Source organism: Miniopterus schreibersii (assembly GCF_964146895.1).
Source record: "Miniopterus schreibersii genome assembly, chromosome: X".
Classification (NCBI taxonomy): Eukaryota; Metazoa; Chordata; class Mammalia; order Chiroptera; family Miniopteridae; genus Miniopterus; species Miniopterus schreibersii.
The window spans coordinates 44,342,494-44,365,642 of record NC_138104.1 but is presented as its reverse complement, the minus strand read 5'-3'; the positions used below and the strand labels follow the sequence as shown (position 1 = coordinate 44,365,642).

The following is a 23,149-nucleotide window of genomic DNA, read 5'->3' as shown; positions in this document are numbered from 1 at the left end:
TATATGATTGATATATATATAATTACACATATATACACACAATGGAATGTTATAAGGAAAGGAAGAAATCCTGTCATTTACAACATGTATGGACCTTGAGGGCATTATGCTATGTGAAATAAGTCAGACATAGAAAGACAAACACTGTATGATCTACTTATATGTAGAATCTGAAAAAAAGCCAAACTCATAGAGGAGATTGACGGTTGCCAGGGGCTTGATTGGAAGTGGAAAGGGGTAGGTGTTGATCAAATGTTATAACATTGAATGAGTTCTGGAAATTTAACACATAACGTGGTGACTATATTTAACAATACTATATTTATACTTGAAAGTTACTAAGATAGTAGATATTAAAGTTCACACCACGTGAAAAAATATAACTATATGAGGTGATGAATGTGTTAAGTAACTGTAGGGTATTAACCCTTTTGCAGTATATACATGCATGAAATCATCACATCGTACACCATAAACTTACACAATGTTATATGTCAGTTATTTCTCAATAAATCTGGGTAAAATGAGAGTACTGATTGTATTATAAGAATGTTTGTTCAACATAAAGAACATAGCCTTAGAGTGATATTCAAGAAATATGAATTAACTGTATATAAAAATATTTGCAATTGTACATAGAAATGCCCTTTTTAGAAGTAAACTGTTAGGATAATAATGCTATTGAATTGAATAAATTATATCAGTAAGTAGAAGCTCTGCATTTAAATTTTTCTTTGTAGTTGTTAAATTTCTTATTCTGTTGAGTGCTTATTATTATTTTCTTACTATTTGTACTGTTGAATTTTAGTATTTGGGAAGATAACTAAATTTAAAAGTTTCTGTAGTCCAGCCAGCATGGCTCAGCAGTTGAGCGTCCACCCATAAACCAGAAGATCGAGGTTCGATTCCCAGTCATGGCTGTGTCAGGGCACATGGTTGGGTTTTGGGCTTGACCCCCAGTAGGGGTCATGCAGGAAGCAGCCAATCAATGACTCTCATCATTGATGTTTCTATCTCTATCTTCCTCTCTCTGAAATCAACAAAAACCTATTAAAAAAAGTTTTTGTCAAGGAGTTATTTTTCATTGAGATATAATTGACATATAATATTATATTAATTTATGAGTACAAAAGAAAATTAAAAATAAAATGAACATGGAGAGGAAAGAGGTAGAAACCTAAGTTAAAAAGCTGGTTTTTGCAGTCAAAGAACTGATGTCTCTGAGAGTCTAACATTTCGAGAGCTAATGTCCTTTCACTGTAAAAAGCTGACATTGACTTCTGAGAAGCTAAAGTTATTGTTAAGGAATAACTTAAGATTTTTTTAAATTTTTTTGTTGTTGTTGTTGTTCTGTGTTAAAAGTAAAGAAGAAAATTTTCAAGGATGAATTACAGAGATTCGATTTTGCATAGATAACACAGGGAGCTAGAAGTATTTTTGGTAATATGAGAGGGAGTTCAGAATATGTGCATTTATTATAATTTAGTTAGAGTAAGTCTGAATAACAGGAAAATTGTTAATGATCATCCTAGAACTTATATGCATATATGCATAATCCATGGACACAGACAATAGTGCCATGAACGCCTGGGACAGGGTGGCAAGAGCAGAGTGGAGGATGTCAAGGGGGAAAAAAGGGGACGTCTATAACACTTTCTACAATAAAGATAAATTTAAAATTAAAAAAAGAGTGACTTATTTTAAAAGACATTTCAACATACCTAAACTCTTGACAGAATTTTTGGTTTATGGACTGTAAAGTAAATTATGAGTTTCACAAAAGAGTTTATAATCCTACAAAAATGCTAAAGTTTTCAAGTTCACTTGTTTCATGCTATAGCATGTTTTAAAATATTTGCTCATGATTGACTGGTGACTGCTATTGGAAATAGGTGTGAATAAGTACTTGTACTTGAGTAACTCCAGGACTTTTGCAGTTGGTAAGTTTTCCAAAGTGTTAAAATAGTCGTATCTGTTGCAAGAAATGTGAGAACTAGCTAGCATTAGATAGAGAACAACAGATTATAGGCATACTCAGGGGGAAAATAGGATTTAACTTAATCTTCAACATAAATTGGAGTGATGGAGTTAATTTTCCTTTGCTTCATGATGTCTATACAATTAATCTTTTAATATATTCATAGAAACAACAGGTTAAAGATAATAGTACAAGCATTTTAATAATTAATGCACATTTAATTTTCCTATAAATGCAGTTAGTGGAGATTAGTAGACTAAAATCTATTAACAAAACCAAATGTAAGTTTGTGCCTATGCATATATACACATATGTGTGTGTGGATATATATATATATACACACACTTATGCATATGCATGCATGTATACATACATATAATACATACATAAATATATGTGATATATAAAATATTTTGTAATTTCATACACAAACTACGGTGTGAGTGAAATTAAGATATAAAATTGATGTTCTGTGAAAATATGTCAAAATTATTTTACATTTGATGAAACATTTTGAAATGCTTATGATACAATAATACATAGCTATACTGACATTATGCTAAATATTAGAATAAAAAGGGGGAAAAATGTCACCCATCTAGATGTTCAATATCATGTACATGTCTGACTAATTTTCTTTATTTTTAATCTGAAACTTTGAGTATTATGTAGATTTTAATCCCTCTGTGCCCCAGAAGATGGTATATCTTAGAAAATTAATCAGTAATGGTTTCTGAAACCCAAAGGTCTATTGTCTCTAAGTCAATATGTTATATGAATATCTAAACAATATGTTTATTATATGTCTGTTTAGCTTTCTACTTAAAAGGCAAAGTGTTTAAACAAGGGACTCTATTTTAACTAAACCCTTGAGCATATTAACTGTGTACCTTGAGTATGAGTTACCAAAATATAAAAGAAAACATATCTGCTGAGTAAGATACATTTTTATGAACATTATATATATATAATATATATAATTTGTATATATATATAATTTATTTATATAATTTATATATAAAAATATATTTTATATATATATAAAATTTATTGAGGTAGCATTGGTTAATAACATTATACAAATTTCAAGTGTACAAGTTTATAATACATCCATATACTCTATTGAATGTTCACCACTAAAAACCTAGTGTCCTTTCTTCACCATATATTTGATCCCCTCTTACCCTATTTGTCCTCCTTCTACCACCCTTCCCCTCAGGTAACCAACATTCTGTTGTTTGCATCTATGATTTTTTTGTTTATTTTGTTTATTTATTTGTTGCTTTATATTTATATCCAACATGTAACTGAAATCATATGGTTCTTTTCCTTTTTCATCTGACTTATTTAACATTGCATAATACTCTCAGGATCCATCCATGTTGTTGAAAATGGCAACATTTTATCTTTTTTTTTTTTTTTACTGAGTACTACCCCATATATATATGCACCACAGATTTTTTTTTATCCAATCATCTGTCAAAGGATAGTTAGGTTGTTTCCATCTCTCAGCTATTGTGACTAATGTTGCAATGTACATAGGGGTATATATATCTTTACAAATATTACATTAAAAATTTGCAGGTAGATACCCAGAACAGGGATTGCTGGGACATATGGTAGTTCCATTCATAATTTTTCGAGAAACTTCCATACAATGTTCCATAGTAACTTCACCAATTTACATTCCCACCAGCAGTATGCAAGGGTTCCCTTTCTCCACATCCTCTCCAACACTTACTGGTTCTTGTCTTATTAATAATAGCCATTTAACAGATATGAGGTGGTATCTCATTGTTTTGTTGTTGTTGTTAATCCTCACCTGATGATATTCTTCCATTGATTTTTAGAGAGAGTGGGAGTGGGGGGAGAGACAGAGCAGAAAGGAGGGGAGAGAAAGAGGGGCGGGGAGAGAGAGAAACATCAATGTGAAAGAGACACATAGATTGGTTGCCTCCAGCACGTGCCTAGACCAGGGCCAGGGATCGAACCTGCAACCCAGATACATGCAATTGACCTGAAATTGAATCCATGACCCTTCCGTGCACAAGCCTAGGCTCTAATCACTGAGTCACACAGGCCAGTACCTCATTGTGGTTTTGATGTGCATTTCATTTATAAGTAGTGATGTTGAGCATCTTTTTATATATCTGTTGGATAACTGTATATTTCCCATGGAAAAGTGTCTATTCAGGTCCTCTGCTAATTTTTAATTGGATTGTTTTGTTGTTGAGTTATATGAGTTATCTATATATTTTGGATATTAGCCCCTTTATTGGAGGTATCATTTGCAAATATCTTCTCTCATTTTGTTGGTTGTCTTATTTTTTTGATGGTTTCTTGTGTTCAAAAGCTTTTTAGTTCTAAGCAATTCCATTCATTTATTTCTTATGTAATTTCCTTTGCCTTTGGGGTCAAGTTCACAAAAACTCCTCTGGGACAAAGGTCCATATTTATTGTCTATGTTTCCTTCTATGTATTTTATTGCTTTATGTCTTATAGTCAAGTCTCTATTTTACTATTTTTTCAATTACAGTTTATATTCAACATTATTTTGTATTAATTTCAAGTGCACAACATAGTGGTTAGACAATCATATACTTTACAATGTGTTCTGAAAATTTAAGTACCCACCTGGAACCATTCATAGTTATTGCAATATTATTGACTATATCACCTATGCTGTACTTTATATCACTGCACTTATTTTGTGACTATCAATTTGTAGTTCTTTGTGTGTGTGAATGTAAATTTACTTATATGTATAAAAAAATCTAATATATATTTTATCATAGATACAATTTCCTTTTTTCCTCCTTTTTTCCCTTTTATTGAAAATATTACAGATATTCCCTTTTCCCCCCATTGATCCCCTCCACCCAACATCTACCCCCCCCCCAGGTCTTTTCCACACTATTGTCTATGTCTGTAGGTCACATATATATGTATCTAAGTTCTTTGATTAATCTCTCCCCACCCCACTTCCCACCCCCAGCTTCCCTCTGAAATTTGTCTGACCCCTCCATGGTTCTATATCTCTGTATCTTTCTAGTTCATCAGTTAATTTTGTTCATTACATTTCACATAGGAGTGAGATTGTGTGGTACTTGTCTTCCTCTGACTGGCATATTTCACTTAGCATAATCCTCTCCAGGTCCATCCATGCTGTCCCAAAGGGTAAGAGATCCTTCTTTTTTACAGCTGCATAGTATTCCACGGGGTAAATGCCCCACAACTTTTTTATCCACTCATCTACTGATGGGCACTTGGGTTGTTTCTAGATCTTGACTAGTTCTTAATCCCATTACCTCTTTTACAACCAGCCCCATAACCCCAATCCCCCCTGACAACCATCAGTCTGATATCTGTATCTATGAGTCTGTTTCTACTTTGTGTGCTCATTTATTTTGTTCTTTAAATTCTACATAAAGTAAAATTATATGCTATTTCACTTTCTCTGTTCAAGTATTAATCCATTTTGAGTTAATTTTTGTGTGTGGTGCTAGATAGTGGACTAGTTTCATTCTGTTATATGTAGATGTCCAGTTTTTCCAACAACATTAACTGAAGATACTTTTTTCTCCATTGTATGTTTTTAGCTTCTTTGCAAAAAAAAATAGTTGCCCATATAAGTGTGGGTTTATTTTTGGGCTCTCAATTTTGTTCTATCGCTCTGTTTTTTGGCCAATACCATACTGTTGTGTGTGTTTTTTTATTTATTTTATCTTCATTGTTGAAAGTATTGCAAATATCCTCTTTTTTCCCCATTGACCCTTTCTGCCCTGCACCTGCCCCTACCTCCCAGGCCTTCGCTACACTGTTGTCTGTGCCCATGGGTTATGTATATATGCATTTAAGTTCCTTGCAGCTTTGTAGTATGGTTTGAAGTTAGAGAGTGTGATACCTCTGGCTTTGTTCCTATTTTTTTTCTCAGGATTACATTAGCTATGGAAGATCTTTGTGGTTCCATACACATTTGAGGATTTTTTTGTTCTATTTCTGTGGAAAAATGCCATTGGGATTTTGATAAGGGTTGCATTATATCTGTATACTCCTTTAGGTAATGTGCCATTATAACAATGCTAATTCTTAGTTCTTTCAATTTATGAACACAGAATATCTTTCCATTTCTTTGTGTCTTCTGCAATTTCTTTCAACAATGCCTTAATAGTTTTTAGTGTACAGGTAATTCACTTTCTTTACTAAATTTATTCTTAGGTATTTTATCCTTTTTGTTGCAATTGTAAATGAGATTCTTTTCTTCATTTTTTTCTGATATTTCATTGGTAGAATATAGGAACACAATGGATTTTTGTATACTGATTTTGTATCCTGCAACTTACTGCATTTGTTTATTGTTTCTAATAGTCTTTGGTGGAGTCCTCAGGGTTTTCTATATATAGAATGATGTCATCTGCAAATAGTGCCAATTTTACTACATCATTCCCAATTTGGATGCCTTTATTTATTTTTCTTACCTGATTGCTTTGAATAAGGCTTACAGTACTATGTTGAATAAAACTGGTGAGAGTGGGCATCCATGTCTTGTTCATAGAGGAAAAGCTTTCAGGTTTTCAACACTGAGTATGATATTAGCTGAGGATTTGTTATATATGACCTCTATATGAGCTACTTTCCTTCTGTACACATTTCATTGAGTGTTTTAATCATAAAAGGATGTTGTATTTTGTCCAATATTTTTTCTGCATTTATTTATATGATTATATGATTTTTATCTTTTATTTTGTTAATAAGGTGTACCATATTGATTGATTTGTGGGCATAGAAGCATTCTTGCATCCCTGGACTGAACCTCACTTGATTGTGATGTATTATCTTTTTAATTTATTGTCTTATTGGATTTACTAGTATTTTGTTTAGGATTTTTACATTTATGTTCATCAGAGCTATTGTCCTGTAATTTTTATATTTTATATTTTTATATACTGCATGGTTTATATTCCAAAGAGAACTACTTATAGCTAGATGCATTTTAAAAATTATTTTAGCCCAGCTGGTATGGCTTTAGTGGTTAAGCATTGACCTTTGATCCAGAAAATCCTGGTTTGATTCTCTGTCAGGGCACATGCCTGGGTTTTGGGCTCAATCCCAGTTTCTATCTCTCCTCTCTCCCTCTCCCTTCCTATCTCTGAAATTAATAGAGATGTATTTTTTAAAAATTATTTTACATGATGACAAATGTTTTATACATTTTAATATGTAATTTTCATTTTTGTGTGTGTTTTCATTGCCTTTTTTTTTTTTTTTTTTGGTATCAGGATAATGTTGGCCTCATAAAATTAGTTAGCAAACATTTCATTTTCTTGAATTTTTTGGATGAGTTTTAGGAAGATATTAAGTCTTCTTTGAATGTTTGATAGAATTCACCAGTGAAGCAATCCGGTTCTGGACTTTTGTTTGGTGGGTGGCTTTTGATTACTGTTGTAATTTTCTTATTAGTGATTGTTCTGTTTAGTTTTTCCAACTATTAATGGTTCAATATAGGAAGATAATATGATGCTAACAATTTTCATTTTTTTTTTCTGGATTGTCCAATTTGGTGACACATTGATTTTCATGGTATTCCTTTGTATTTCTGTATTGTACACTGTAATTTCTTCTATTTCTGATTTTATTTATTTGAGTCTTTTCTCTTTAGTTCTTAGGGAGTCTAGATGAAGGTATGTCAATTTTATTTATCTTTTCAAACAACCACCTCTTTGTTTCATAATTTTTTCTATTACTTTTTAAAATTCTCTGGTTCATTTGTTTCCACTCTAATTTTCATTATTTTGTTACTTCTATTCACTTTGGGCTGTTTTATTGTTTTTGTAGTTCTTTAAATTGTAATGTTAGATTTTTTAATTGATATTTTTCTTGTTTCTTGAGGTAGTCTATAATGGTATAAACTTCCCTCTTACTACCAATTCGGTATATCCAAAAATTTTTGAAATGTCATTTTTTCATTTTTTATTTGTATCTTTTAATCTCGTCTTTTATTTTTTTTCACCCAATAGTTGTTTATTAGCATGCCACTTAATGTCCACATATTTGCTCATTTTCCAACTTTCTTTTTGTAGTTAATTCCCAGTTTCATACGAGAAAATATGCTTGGTATAATTTCAATCTTCTTAAATTTAGTGAGGCTAGTTTTGTGCCCAAACATATGGTCTATCATTGAGAATGTTCTGTGTGCCCTTGAGAAGATTTTATATTCTGTCATCTTGGGATGGAAAGTTCTGTAAATATCAATTATGTCTATAGAGTCTAATGTGTCATTTAGGGTCCATGTATCCTTGTTGAATTCCTGTTTGGATGATATATCCATTGCTCTGAATGGAGTATTTAGGTCCCCTACGATAATTGTATTTTTGTGAGTTTTTCCATTTAGGTCTGTTAGTAATTGCTTTAGATATTTTGGTGCTCCCAGGTTGTGTGTGTGTGTCTATACATGTATATATACACATATGTATAAATGTGTCACATCTTCTTGATGAATTATCTCCTTTATCATTATAAAATGTACTTTTGTCCGTTACCATTTTTATTTCAAAAACTACTTTGTCTGATATGAATATGGCTACACCTTCTTTTCCCTGGCTGTCATTTGCTCAGAATATCATCTTCCACCTTTTTACATTGTTTTTAAATAATATTAAATTTATTAAAGACATAAATTTAAAATTTATCTTTTTGAACTTAATAAGTAGATGGATTCAATTAAAATTTACAGAGCATTTCACCCCAAAACTGTAGAATATACAGTCCTCTCAAGTGCACATAGAACAGTCTCAAAGATAGACCACATGTTAGAACACAAGACAAGTCAAAGTTCAAATTGTACAACACTGTTCAAAACTGAAAAACATTAGATGTTACTGTGATATTGCAGAGAAAGTATTCTTCTCTCACTTCAGCACAATTATCCTATATGCTTAATCCTTAATGGTCATTTTTGTTTCACTTTATTATTTTCAGTTTCTTTGGATTATAGTGTCTTTGTTACTGGTATCTAAGCTTATTTATGACTAAATATGTTAACCATTTCTCATGCATTGCCAATTAAATACCATGTTTCTTGTTATTATTTACTGTGCTGTTTTACTTTTTGGTTGCACCGTAGTTATGTATTAAATATAATCATGCTTGCCCAACCGGGTGTGGCTCAGTGGTTGAACATTGACCTGGGATCCAGGAGATAGGGGTTCAATCCTGGTCAGGGCACATGCCCGTGTTATGGGCTCAATCAATGACTCTCTCATCATTGATGTTTCTATCTCTCTCTCTCCCTCTCCTTCCCTCTCTCTGAAATCAATGAAGATATATTTAAAAATAATAATAATTAAAAAATAATAATAATCATGCTCTGTTTTTTAAAAAAAGAAGAGAAAATTGAAATCAGATCAAGCATATAATATGATGAAATTAGAAATCAATTAAAAGAAAAAAATGAAAAATACACAAACACATGGAGACTAAATAACATGTTACTAAACAATGAATGGGTCAAAAATGAGATAAAAAAGAAATCAAAAGTTACCTTTAGACAAATGAAAATAAACATGAAACAGTCAAAATCTATGGGAAACAACAAAAGCAGTCCTAAAAAGGAAATTTATAGCACTATAGGCCTATACAAGAAACAAGAAAAAAATCTCAAAAAACAATCTAAACTTACACATAAAAGAACGAGAAAAAGAACAACAAACAAAGCCCAAAGTTAGAAGATGGAAAGAAATAATAAATAAATGACATAGTGTGGAAATAAATGACATAGAGATTTAAATAACATTACAAAATAACATCTTATGAACAGATGCAGAAAAATCATTTGATAATGCGAGCATGCATTTATGATAAACATTCTCAGCAAACTGAGAATAAAGGAGGCATACCTCAAAATGATAGTCAAGAAGCAAGAAAAATGTCAAATAAGCAATCTAACCTACACCTAAAAGAACTATAAAAAGAACAACAAAGCCCAGAGTAAGTTCAAGGAAAGAAATAATAAAGATCAGAGCCAAAATAAACGACATAGTGCCCTGGGTAGTGTGGCTCAGTTGGCTGGAGCATCATCCCCTACATCAAAAGGTGGTGGGTTCCATTCCCAGTCAAGGCACATACCCAAGTTGAGGATTCAATCCCTGTTTGGGGCATGTGTGAGAGCCAACCGATCAATGTTTCTCTCTCACATCATTCTCTCTCTCTCTTTTCCCCTCTCTCTCCCTTCTGCTTTCTAGAATAAAACAAAAAAAAAAAAAATTAAAAAAAGAAATAAATGACTTAGAGACTAAAAAACTATACAAAAGATCAGTGAAACCAAGAGCTGATTTTTTGAAACATACAATCTTCCAAAACTGAATCAGGAAGAATGAGAAGATCTATATAGACCAATTACAACTAATGAAATTAAAACAATAGTCCAAAAACTCCCAGCAAAGAAATGACCTAGACCAGTTGGCTTCACAGGTGAATTTTACCAAACATTCAAAGAACAAACAACTATCCTTCTCAAACTATGCCAAAGAATTCAAGAGGAGGGAAGACTCCCAAGCTGATTTTACAAGGCCAGCATTATCCTAATTCCAAAACGAGATAAAGACACTGCAAAGAAAGAAAATTACAGGCCATTATCCCTGATAAACATAGATGCTAACATCCTCGACAAAATAATAGCAAACCGAACCCAGCAATACATGAAAAAGATCATACCATACGCCATGATTAAATGAGATTAATTCTGGGGATGCAAGGTTGGTACAATATTCCCAAATCAATAAACTTGATATACCACATAAACAAAATGAAGGATAAAAATCATATGATCATATCAATAGATGCAGAAAAAGCATTTGATAAGTCCAGCACCCATTTAAGATAAAAAGTCTCAGAAAAGTGGGAGTAGTGAGATCATAGCTCAATATAATAAAGGCCATATATGGCACACAGCCAACATCATACTCAATGGGCAAAAACTAAAAGCATTTATCTTTAAGATCAGGAACAAGACAAGGGTGTCCACTTGCCACCACCCTTATTCAACATGATGCTGGAAGTCCTAGCCCCAGCAGTATGACAAGAGGAAGAAATTAAAGGCATCCAAATAGGAAAGGAGAAAGTAAAACTGTAATTATTTCCAGTTGACATGATATTGTATATAGAGAACCCTAAAGACTCCAGCAAAAAAACTACCAGATCTAATAAATGAATTTGACAGGGTAGCAGGATACAAAATTAATATTCAGAGCTCAGTGGCATTCTTATACATCTATAATGAACTACATATCAGAGAAAGAAAGTAAGAAAATTGTCCCATTTATTATTGCAACAAAATAAAGATGATGCTTAGGAATCAATTTAACTAAGTAAAAGACCTGTACTCAGAAAATTATACAATACTTAAAGAAATTACCCTGGCTGGTGTGGCTCAGTTGGTTGGGCATTGTCCTGTAATAAACCCATACCTGTATATGGAAAGGTTGCCAGTTTGATTCCCAGTTGCGGCATGTGCCTGGATTGAGGCTCGATCCCCAGCGGGGGGCATGCAAAAGGTAGCAGATTGATGTTTCACTGTTGCATTGATGTTTCTCTCTCTCTCCCTCTCCCTTCCTCTCTCTCAAAGAAGTAAATAAAAATATATCTAAAAAGAAAGAGAAATAATTAATTAAGGAAGATACAAATAATTGGAAGCATGTACCATGTTTTTGGTTTGGAAAAATTAACATCATTAAAGTGTCCATAATATCCAAAGCAATCTATAGATTCAGTGCAATTCTTATTAAAATACCAATGGCATATTTCACAGATCTAGAACAAATATTCCAAAAATTTATGTGGAATGAAAACAGACCCTATATTGCCTCAGCAATCTTAAAAAAGAATAACAAAGTTAGAAGTATCACATAGTACCTGATATCAAACTATACTTCAAAGCCATTTTAATTAATACAGCCTAGAACTGGCATAAGAAGAGGCATATAGATAAGTGGAACAAGATAGAGAGCCCAGAAATAAACCCATGCCTTTATGGTCAGTTAATATTTGACAAAGGTGCAAGACCGTACAATGGAGTAAACAGTTTCTTCAATGAATGGTGCTAGGAAAATTGGACAGGTACATGCAAAAAAATGAAACTAGACCACCAACTCACACCATACACAAGAATAAACTCAAAATGGGTAAAATACTTGAATGTAAGCCACAAAACCATGAAAATTCTAAAAGAAAACATGGACAGTAAAACCTCAGATATCTCTCATATCAATATTTTTGCCTACATATCTCCTTGAACAAGGGAAACAAAGGGAAAAATAAATAGGACTACATTCAAACTAAAAAGCTTTTGTATAGCAAAAGAAATCATCAACAAAATGCAGAGACAACCCACTGAATAGGAGAATATATTGGCCAATGATACATCTGATAAAGGGTTAATTTAAAAATACATATATAAAGAACTCAAACAATTCAACTAAAAAAACAAAACAAAACAAAAACAATCCAATTTAAAAATGGGCAAAGGACCTGAATAGATACTTCTCTAAAGAGGACATACAGATGGCCAATAGACATATGGAAAGATACTCAGTGTCACTAATCATCAGAGAAATGCAATTTACAACCACAGTGTTATATCTCCTCACACCTGTCAGAATGGCTATATCATTAATAAATGCACAACTGACAAGAGCTGGCGAGTTTGTGGAGAAAAAAGGAACCATCATGCACTCTTAGTGGGAATAGATATTGGTGCAGCTACTGTGGAAAGAGTATAGATTTTCCTCAAACAGTTAAAAATGGAACTACCTTATCACACAGCTATTCCACTTCTGGTAATATATCTGATGAAAGCTGAAACACTAATTCCAAAGAATATGTGCGCTATTATGTTCTTTGCAGCACTATTTTCAATAGCCAAGATTTGTATGCAGCCCAGGTGCCCATCAGTAGATGAACAGATATAATAGTGTTGGTACATTTACACAATGGAATACAATTTGGCTATAACAAAGAATGAAATCTTGCCTTCTGTGACAGCATGGGTGGATGGACCTAAATGGTGTTATGCTAAGTGAATTAAGCCATCCAGAGAAAGACAAATAACATATGATTTCACTTATATGTGGAATCTAATGTACAAAATAAACAAAATTGAAATAGACTCATAGATACAGAAAGCAGACTGACAGCTGTCCAGAGGGTGGGGACTGTTGCGAGGCTGGGTTTAATAGATGAAGAATTTAAGCAAAAAGAGCCCGCAAACAACCCTGATAGACATGGACGTAACTGTGATGATTATCATAGCCAAAGGGGGTGGGAGGAAGTAGAAGAAGGCTAAGGGAGGATAAATGGTAATGGAAGGAGACTAGACTATGTATGGTGAACATACAACACAAGATACAGATGATGTATTATAAAATTATATGCCTAGAACCTACTTAATCAACCAATATGACCCCAGTAAATATATTAAAAATAAATATAAATATTAAAAAATGTCTTCAGACCTAAAATAAATAAATAAATGATAAATAAATAAAATGGTTCTCCATATTTTTACAAGGCTGTGATATTCAAATGAAGAAAATTATTTGTTGTAATATTTAGATTATTTTTAGTAATACAAATTCCGTTTTCAGAAACCATTGAGAAAATTTCCAGGCTGTTAGGTAGAAAGTATCACTTGGGCTTATATGTATGGGTCAATATTTTATAAAGGATCTTTTTTTATTCTCAAATCCTGACTCTGTATTCTCCAATAACCTTATTCATCTGTTATCCTACCCCACATACATTGGGAATTATAATGTTAGAACATGCATCACATATAATCAACCCACTTGAAATATCAAGAATATTTGGAGAAAGCTGGTACATAAATAACAGACTTCTTGCCAGCTTTGATGGTATAAAATGTTTCTGAGAGCCAAAGGAAGTACACGTGACATTTTTTTCTACTATTGTTTTTGTCATCAGTTCTTGAAAGTTCTGTATTCTCTAAAACTAATGCAGATAATAAACTAAAGAGTAATTAACAGTCAACTGGAAAAAATAATTGGTTAATTTCATTTAATGACCCACACTGGAATCTGAAAAGTCTGTAATCAAACTTTAATGGAAACATAAGGGATTGTCTTTCTTGGTTCTCAGCATACTTATATAATCATAAAAAGGTTGAAATAAGTAAATATCTTTTGGCACACTATGACCTTCGTGGCTTCAGAGGAAATTTGATATAAGGCAAGCGAACACTTAAGAAACATTTGTTTTTGACACCTTCATGAATTTATTGATATGTGTAATTAATAATGGGAATTTCACATCAGTATGCTAATATGTGTTTTCTTAAAAAACTTTACTAAGACCCTCTCTTTTACAATTTAAATGATATTATTTGCTGTTAGCTATCCATGCTAAAATAGTCACAATTACAGCACTCCTGTGCTCTCATTTCTCAATTCTAACTATTCTGATAGTATGTTATTTGACCTAGTTGTTTTGGATTTGCTGAAAAATAAAGTTTTGTCTCTGCAAAATGATTTTAAATAAAAAAGTCAAGACATATATCTGATTTTCACTCTTTAAAGAAGGCTAGTGAGGTGTCAAACAAAAAAATGATAATATTTATCAATTGTTTAATCTTAAAGGAATTTTCAGAAACTACATTAGAAAAATCAATCAAATTTACTTAGAATATCAGAGGGACTGTTTAATATCTTTACTATTTCCTTAGGACTGAAAAGAGGTTGCCCACTATTTATTTTGAGTCTGCTTGTTAAGAATTCCTGAAATATTGTGATTTTTTTGGCATCTACAAATTGTATATAAATAATAATAGCTCTTATTTGTATAATATTTGATATATTTAGTAATCTTATTCAAGGAGAGATGAAGCATATGCTAGATCCACATTTTAGAAAAACAAACAAACTAAGGCTCTGAGACATTGAAGTAATTTGTACAATCTCAGATCTCACATCAAACCTAGATGTTTTCCTATTTCAACACACAGACAATAGTGTGGCATACGTCAAAAAATTTCCATCTTTCCCTAACTATGTAAGCCTAATGCATTTAATGATGTAGTAGAAAGAGCACTGTGTATTAGGAGGCTTCTGTGTTTAGGATAAGATCTACTAATTGTTCTGTGACCTTGGGAAACCATTTATGTCAGTCGGCAACTACAAAGCAGTCTTACAATTATAAAGTCAGAAAATATGTTTCCCATTAACTCCTTAAAATTACTGGAAGATGAATTCTAGCTGACAAAAGGATGAATAAAATAAAGAATTCAAGAACAGATACAGGTAGTATAAAAAAAACAGCAATGAGCAATGAAACTAGTAAAACATAGTTTGTCAAAATAATTTCATTAATGTGTGGTTATATACTTAATACAAATTTTTGAAAAATTCTTTAAACATGAAGTATATACCCCAATAATGTTAATCTTTTATTATATTGATGATAATAATGTATCTAAAATCCCAGATTATAACAATAAAAGCTGAAGAATTTTGGGAAGTGAATGATGGAAGTGGAAACATGCTAATATTTGTATCTTAAATGTTGGCACTGATAATTTAATTCTGACATCCATATATAAGAAAAGTAAAAACCATCATTTTATATTACTTTCTTTTTATATTATAAAACTCATTTAAAGAAGGAAAAAAAATCCCACATACAGATCTTACTTTGTCAATCAGCAAATATAAAGCAGGCTTATTTGTAGGAGGTAGATGCTACCAAAACATAACTATTCATCAGAAATCTGGAAGATGATTTATGTTTAGATTGATTTGTGAAATTTAAAGTGAAAATCTAAGCATGAACATTGGAATGTATCACATAATAGATTTTATAGTAGAAAGAAGTAATTACTGAAGAGATGTGCAATTGGTCCTTTTATTTCATAGAAGTCATATTAATATGATCTTTTCATATAATATCTTCATGGACCCAAATATTCATAAAAATTTTTCTTACATAATTAAATAAAATTTCCCTGGACCTCAGAATTTCATACTTAAAAGGAAGGTCCTTTTTAACAAGACCCCTTCCTACTTTGTAAATCACAGATTATTCCCTGACCAATATACCATGAAACTAGATTAACTTCTGAAGAGGAGGCTACATGGGGCTATTATTGCAATGCTGTGATTATTTCTTATGGCCATTTGATGAGGCCCTGGACAAAGTGTGACTAATGGGAGGGTGTGTACACATATTCATGCTAAGAGAAAATATGTAAATTAAACAAGTGCCTAATCATTTGAAGTGGTACATTTAAATGCCAGTACCCATTTAATAATCTTACAGCTCCCTTATATTTAAATTACCAGCCCACAGAAAGGACTGTACATGATTTCTAGGGCTCTGAGATACCTGAAAAGTAAGGAGTCTCTTTCATATCTCCTAGATTTATACCCAATCCTCTCCAGTATTCAAAGTAGTATGGTTCCTCCTCTCACTAGATTATACTCTAAAAAGGAAATGATTACAGTGGCTTTGTAGTATAACTTGATATCTGGTATTGTGATCCAACCAACTTTGTTCTTCCTTCTCAAGATTGCCATGGCTATTTGGGGTATTTTTTGGTTCCATATAAATTTTTGAAGCGTTTGTTCTAGATCTGTAAAATATGCTGTTGGCATTTTATTTATATTTATTTATTTAATTAATTAATTAATTTATTAATTTATTTATTTATCTTTATTGATTTCAAAGAGAGGAAGGGAGAGGAAGAGAGAGAGATAGAAACATCAATGATAAGAGAGTCGTCATTGATCGGCTACCTCCTGCACGCCCCCGAGCCTGCAACCCCGGGCATGTGCCCTGACCAGGAATCTAACCACTATCTCCTGGATCCTAGGTCGATGCTCAACCACTGAGCCATGCTTGGCCAGACTTCTGTTGGTATTTTATTAGGGATTGTATTGAATTTATATATTGCTTTGGGTGGTACAAACATTTTAATGATGTTGATTCTTCCAATCCACAAACATGATGTATTCTTCGACTTGTTTATATCTTCCTCTATCTCTTTTTGCAATGTCCTATAGTTTTCCAAGTACAGGTATTTTACCTCCTTGGTTAAGTTTATTCCTAAGTATCTTAATTTTTTGTTGCAATGGTAAAAGTGATTTTTTTGTTTTAGTTTTTCTTTCTGAGAGTACATTATTGGCGTATAAAAATGTCATCGGTTTCTGGGTATTAATTTTGTATCCTTGCCAAATCACTTCACACTTGTCAGAATGGCTACCATCAACAAATCAACATACAACAAGTGCTGGCAAGGATGTGGAGAAAAGGGAACCCTAGTGCACTGCTGGTGAGAATGCAGACTGATGCAGTCACTGTGGAAAACAATATGCAGTTTCCTCAAAAAATTAATAGAACTGCCATTTGACCCAGTGATCCCACTTCTAGGAATATATCCTAAGAAACTCAGAACACCGATCAGAAAGAACTTATACACCCCTATGTTCATAGCAGTGCAATTTACAGTAGCTAAGATCTGGAAGCAGCCCAAGTGCCCATCAGTAGATGAGTGGATAAAAAAACTGTGGTACATTTACATCATGGAATACTATGCAGTTGTCAAAAAGAATGATCTCTTACCCTTTGGGAAAGCATGGATGGAACTGGAGAGTATTATGCTGTGCAAAATAAGCCAGTCAGATAAAGACAAGTACCACATGATCTCACTCATGTGAAATCTAATGAACAAAATAAACTGTTGAAGAAAATAGAACCAGAGACATAGAAGCATAGAACAGACTGAGGGATCTCAGAGGGAAGGCAGGGATGGGGGATTTGCTGGGGAGGGATTTATGAAAGAACTTATATGCATAACCGATGGACACAGACATTGGTATGGGGAAGGCCTGGGGATGGATTGAGGGTGGGGTGGAAGAGATCAGTGGGGGGGAAAAGGGAATATTTGTAATACTTTCAATAATAAAGATAATTTTTTTAAAAAAAGGAAGTGAGGTAGGTGTACTAATAAGGCAGTACCAGATTAACATGTCCTAACTGTAGGAAGTAAGTTTTTGCCACATTCTAAAATTATATACCTCAAATTTTTCATTGCATTACCTTATTCCTTTCAGGCCTTTTATGTAACTACTACCATGAGTGATATAAATATTATCAGAAACAATATGTAAAGAATGAAAAGTAGTTGGTGAGAATTTTGCCTCTCTCTTATATTACTTTGGGTAAATGGTGTTGCTATTGAACCAATTTCATTGAACCAAATATCTTGTTTGTTAGATAAGTGCTACCTCATTTCTTCTGCCAAACTCCCATTTTAATTTCAGAATGACAGAAAGATGCCTACCAGATTCAGAAAACAAAGTGAACATCTTGAGCATGCTATTGATCGAGTTCTTGACGTGATATCGGAAAGAAGAAGGGCACGCATTCTACATGGCACTAATGAGCATCCACCTCATGACATTCTTACAGCTGCTCTTGAACTGATTAATGTGGTCAGGATGATACTAAACATTCTGGAAAGGTAATTATTAATATCTTATCTATAAAGCCTTAAGATCATTGCATTTTTCCCTCTTTCTCCCTCTTCAGATAACTTACATATGGATTCGATTTTATTTTCTCAGTATATTTTAAAGACAAATATTTTTATTGATGCTCTGAATATCTCCCTAGGGTGAACAACATAATTATATAACTCCCTTTAAGTGAACCAATATTTGGTCATCTAACTTTTTACAGAAAATAATCATTTTACAGAAATCGTATATATTTTGCAAAGGATTCACTTTGTGCTCCCTGAATAAATCAAACTCTGCTGCTACATTAGAAATAACACTTGTTTTGTACAGTGTTTCAGGAATGCACAAAAGTTACACCAGCGTTCTAAATTACCACTGGCAATTCTTTCAAGCAAGAAAATAGTTGTTTTCTTTATACATTAATTACATTAGGTATCTTTAGTTAAAAAGTTAGTCTTGTTTTAAAAACTCTGTGTTACCAATAGAAGGCTACAGAAGTCAAAGTTTCTAATAATCTTTAGGTAACATATTGATTTTGTTTTGATAATAGCCTTTAGGTTACATTAATATTTCAATTTTGTAATTGTTTTCATCAAAAATATAGTTAACTCTATATGCTGCACACAAATGAAACATTGTATGGATATTTATTCCTTATAACCCAATGATAAGTTATATAGTGAGAGAGGGAAGCATGCTTTAATTTACTTTTTTAAAAACATGCTTTTATGATCAAGGAGAGAAGTGTAAAAGGGAGAAGTCATCATACTTTTACCTCTTTGTTACCCGTTCTCTTACTAATTTTTTGTCATCTCTTTTCATTGCAATTGATACTCAATTTTCTTCACATTAAAAAAAAGATGAAGTTACTGACCCACTAGTTCAAAAAATTTCTAATTGAATGTTAAAGGAAATTTAGGAAATGTATCAGTTCCATACTTTCTCTCTTCTGAGCTCCTTACAAACACCTATCTGGTAGGCAAAAAGCTGAAACAAAGTAAGTAATTAGGATACTTGGAATGAACCCAATTTAAATGTAATAGAAAAAGGGATAATGGACAGACAGCAAAGATAACCACATTACTGAGTAGTGGCAAGAAAGAGGACCCTCTCCTCCCTCAAATGAAATATAATCCACTTCACTGATAGTTGATAACTCACAGTATTAGATTTTCTTATTTTATGAAAGTACTTTCATTACAATATTCACATCATGGTGTCAGTACTGAGAAGCACTCTTTGACACAGTTTTACTACATCACCGATTTGAGGGCTCCCTTGCTTTCAGTCAGTGGAACCAAGTATGGCAAAGGGGGAATTATATTGCTCCTGCAGTATTTTGTAGTGTTTTGTCCTTAAAACAGATTCCTCTTTCAGAAATGGTATAATCTGTACAAAAAGACCTCATTTAACAATGTTGGAATATGAAAATTTATGAATCATCTTAGCATCTTCTTATCTAATAGCTTGAAATTTTTAAATTTTATTTTAAAACATTACAGATCATCATAGTCTTTGCTTGAAGACTGGTGATTACTAAATAAGAGGTATTCATAATAAATAACCTTTTTACCACACTGGAGATTTATTAAGCATTCTAAATTTGATCTTTGAAAACATAAAAGTATTATGAATTAAACATATAAAATCACAATGGTATGTCTTACACTGGACATGGTTGCTATAAAAACACCTCAGTACTTTTAACTTTCTTAGGTTTAATTGTTTCTGATTTCCCAAAGACCTCCTGCCTCAGGAAAGTCGATATGTTTTGAAAATTGTGTCAGGGACTCACCTGCTATATTCTAATCAGAGAGTAACATGGATTTTTAAGAATGATTGAGGCTCAACATAATTGGATTTTCTATAGAATAATTAAATTTCCCTTATCAAATACCTGGTTAGAGTTTCAGTTGGAGAAATTTCTTCTTCTTTTCTCTCTGAAATTGAATAATTGTGTTACTGGGCAAAATTATTTCTATGGTTTATCCTAAAATTGTCCTCATCTCTGCATTTCTAAGACAGAACATGTAAAAGATGATATCAAAATATAAATTTTCCATTTAGTTTGAGTATTATTTTTTTCTCAAATTGTGGTTCAAGCTATTACTTGACTTGGTTTAATAAAATATATTATTTTAGGCCTAAAACTTATTTAAGTTATATTTTTAAAGGATATAAATCTAGTGAGTCATCTTAGTAATAGAGATTAAGTATTTTTGAGAATTGAAGTTAATTCAGGAGTTTAGTTCAAGATATCATCATGAAAAAGGATAAAGGTGATTATGTGACCTCTTCCAAGGAAATCATCTCTTCCTTTTTTTATACTTGCCAAAAATGCTTAGCCTTTTTAGTGGGTTACTTGAACTTTTTTGAACTGAAGAGCAGTGTATAAAAGTTTGATTTTATAAGCACTATAATCTTAGATTGCATGATAGAGTTTAATTTAAGGACTGTTTTATTAGTAATAGAAAACATTTTAAAATTTACTGTAAAAGTTATTGGTTATAAAAAGTTCTTAATTATAGTATTAAATGGAAATCTTAGTCTGTTGACAAGGATTTATCTCATTGTTTTATTTCCATTAGTCATAATAATTTTAAGTGGTTTACTGATTTGAGGTAGACAGAATTTATGACAAGATTCATTGAGGAAGGTAATATATTAACTCTAAATCACATCCAAGATAACTATCAAGATTCTACTTATAAGGACACATAAATTGATTTTGTTTTATGTTGAGAATTAAGGGATAAGGTGGGATGAAGTTCTGCGTTAACCCAATGTTTTCTTGCCTACTTGCTTTTTTTAAGGGGAAGGGGTGTCTAGAAATAGATGAGAACAGAAACACTGCTGCCTAGGGAATTTTGCTCCTGTTTCATACCATTGGCATAGTTACAGGAAATTGTCCTATGTATCTTGCCACATAAGTTTATATACTTAATTATAAAAAGTAATTTGGATCACTGACCATATTCTTATGTGCTTTAGAAATAGACCTCCAGAAAATAGCACTTTCATGTAAACACCAGGGATTGTAATCTCCTAGGAATTGCACGGGTGGGGGGAGGTATTAAAATTTTTTCCTTGTTAATTTCTGAAAATTAAACTTAACATCCCTTGTGTGATTAAATAATTTCAGTACTGTAATGCTTGTTAATTTATTTTACAAGTGACATTCTGAAAATTGTTTTTCATTTTTGGAATATAATAGGATAGATGAATTGGGTGATTATTTTTCAACAAAGCTATTTAGATTTTATCACCTCATTCAAATTACTACTTATGATTATAGGCCCCCCTAGCTGCAGAAGCCTGAGAGTTATGCTATATTAAAAAATAAAGACAAAACTTTCAATTGGTTATAGTGTCGTAAGTAAAATACATGTTTTTCAGTTGTGGCAAATAAAATAAATTACCAAATATAGCCAATCTTTATTTTTCCTCCTTTTGTTATTATGTAATTATTTGTACAGTAAAACAGCCAACATAAAGGGAATAAAAAAGTTACCTACACTGCCTTCCACCTTTTTACGGTAATTTGGAAAGAGGAATAACTACTGTTAATTGTGTATCTACCATCCTACCAATTTATTGAGGCCATATGTATATTATATTGATCAGCTTTCATATAAGCTGTCTGTTATTTTCTGATAGAACATTGTAATGTCTAAAAATTAGGTACCCTTGATACTTTTTCAAAATGATAGAAAGAGCTATATATTGTCAATTTCCTAAGGTATAAAGCTGTGATTTTCAATGAATCTGAGAGTGATAGAATCTCTTGTCATTTTTCCCTGGCAGGCCTCCACTTGACTGCATGTCAGAATTTTCCAGTCTGAAAAACCACCTCATTAAACATATTACATTACTGAAACATTTGTCTGAACAGGTAAGACATGGTTTTGTTGTGCTCTTCTCCATACATCCTCATATGCATTTACCCATCAATTCTGTAAATTTCTCTTCAATAATGCCTAAACTACCTGTATCTTCTTTATCATTTTCAGTGCCAATACTAAATTCAGGCACATATTTTGTCATATATTAATACAGTATTTGTGTAGCTACCTGACAAATTTGTCAACGCAAATCTATAATTTATTCAATCAAAATTTGCCACTGTTGCTGCATTATTCTAAAATAAATGTTAACCAAAACTGAAACCTTCAAATGCTCACCATTATCCAGTAAGCATAGTCCAAACTTGTTAAACTATCACTCAAATCGCTCCTTAGTTTATAATCATCTATTATATTATTCTTCTGTTTAGTATTATCCCTGTACTAGTTCAAAGGTTTTATTCATTCTTTCATATTTTATTTTATTTTTGTTTAAAATATTACAGATGTCCCTTTTTCTCCCCAACAAGCCATTCCACCCCATTTCATCCCCCTCCCCAGTCCCTCTCCCTACCATTGTCTGTGTCCTTGGGTTCTGCATATATGCATATAAATTCTTTGGTTACTCTCTCCCACTCTACCCACCTGCCCTCCTCCATCCCTCTGACATTCCTCAGTCTGGTCTATGCTTGCATGTTACTGAATCTATGGTGTTCATCAGTTTATTAAGTTCTTTAGATTCCACATATAAGTGAGATCATGTGATGTTTGTCATTCTCTGCCTGGCTTATTTCACTTAGCATAAT

The 23,149-nt window shown here is 32.3% G+C and overlaps 1 long non-coding RNA gene across 1 annotated transcript in view; it reads left to right on the top strand.

Moving 5' to 3' along the window:
• LOC308550777 overlaps positions 1-18,445 on the top strand; it is a 31,325-nt gene extending 12,880 nt beyond the window's left edge. Inside the window, exon 3 of the long non-coding RNA XR_013997963.1 lies at positions 18,304-18,445. This is a non-coding gene — a long non-coding RNA (uncharacterized lncRNA). The remainder of the gene's footprint in view (positions 1-18,303) is intronic.
• The last annotated feature ends 4,704 nt before the right edge of the window (positions 18,446-23,149 follow it).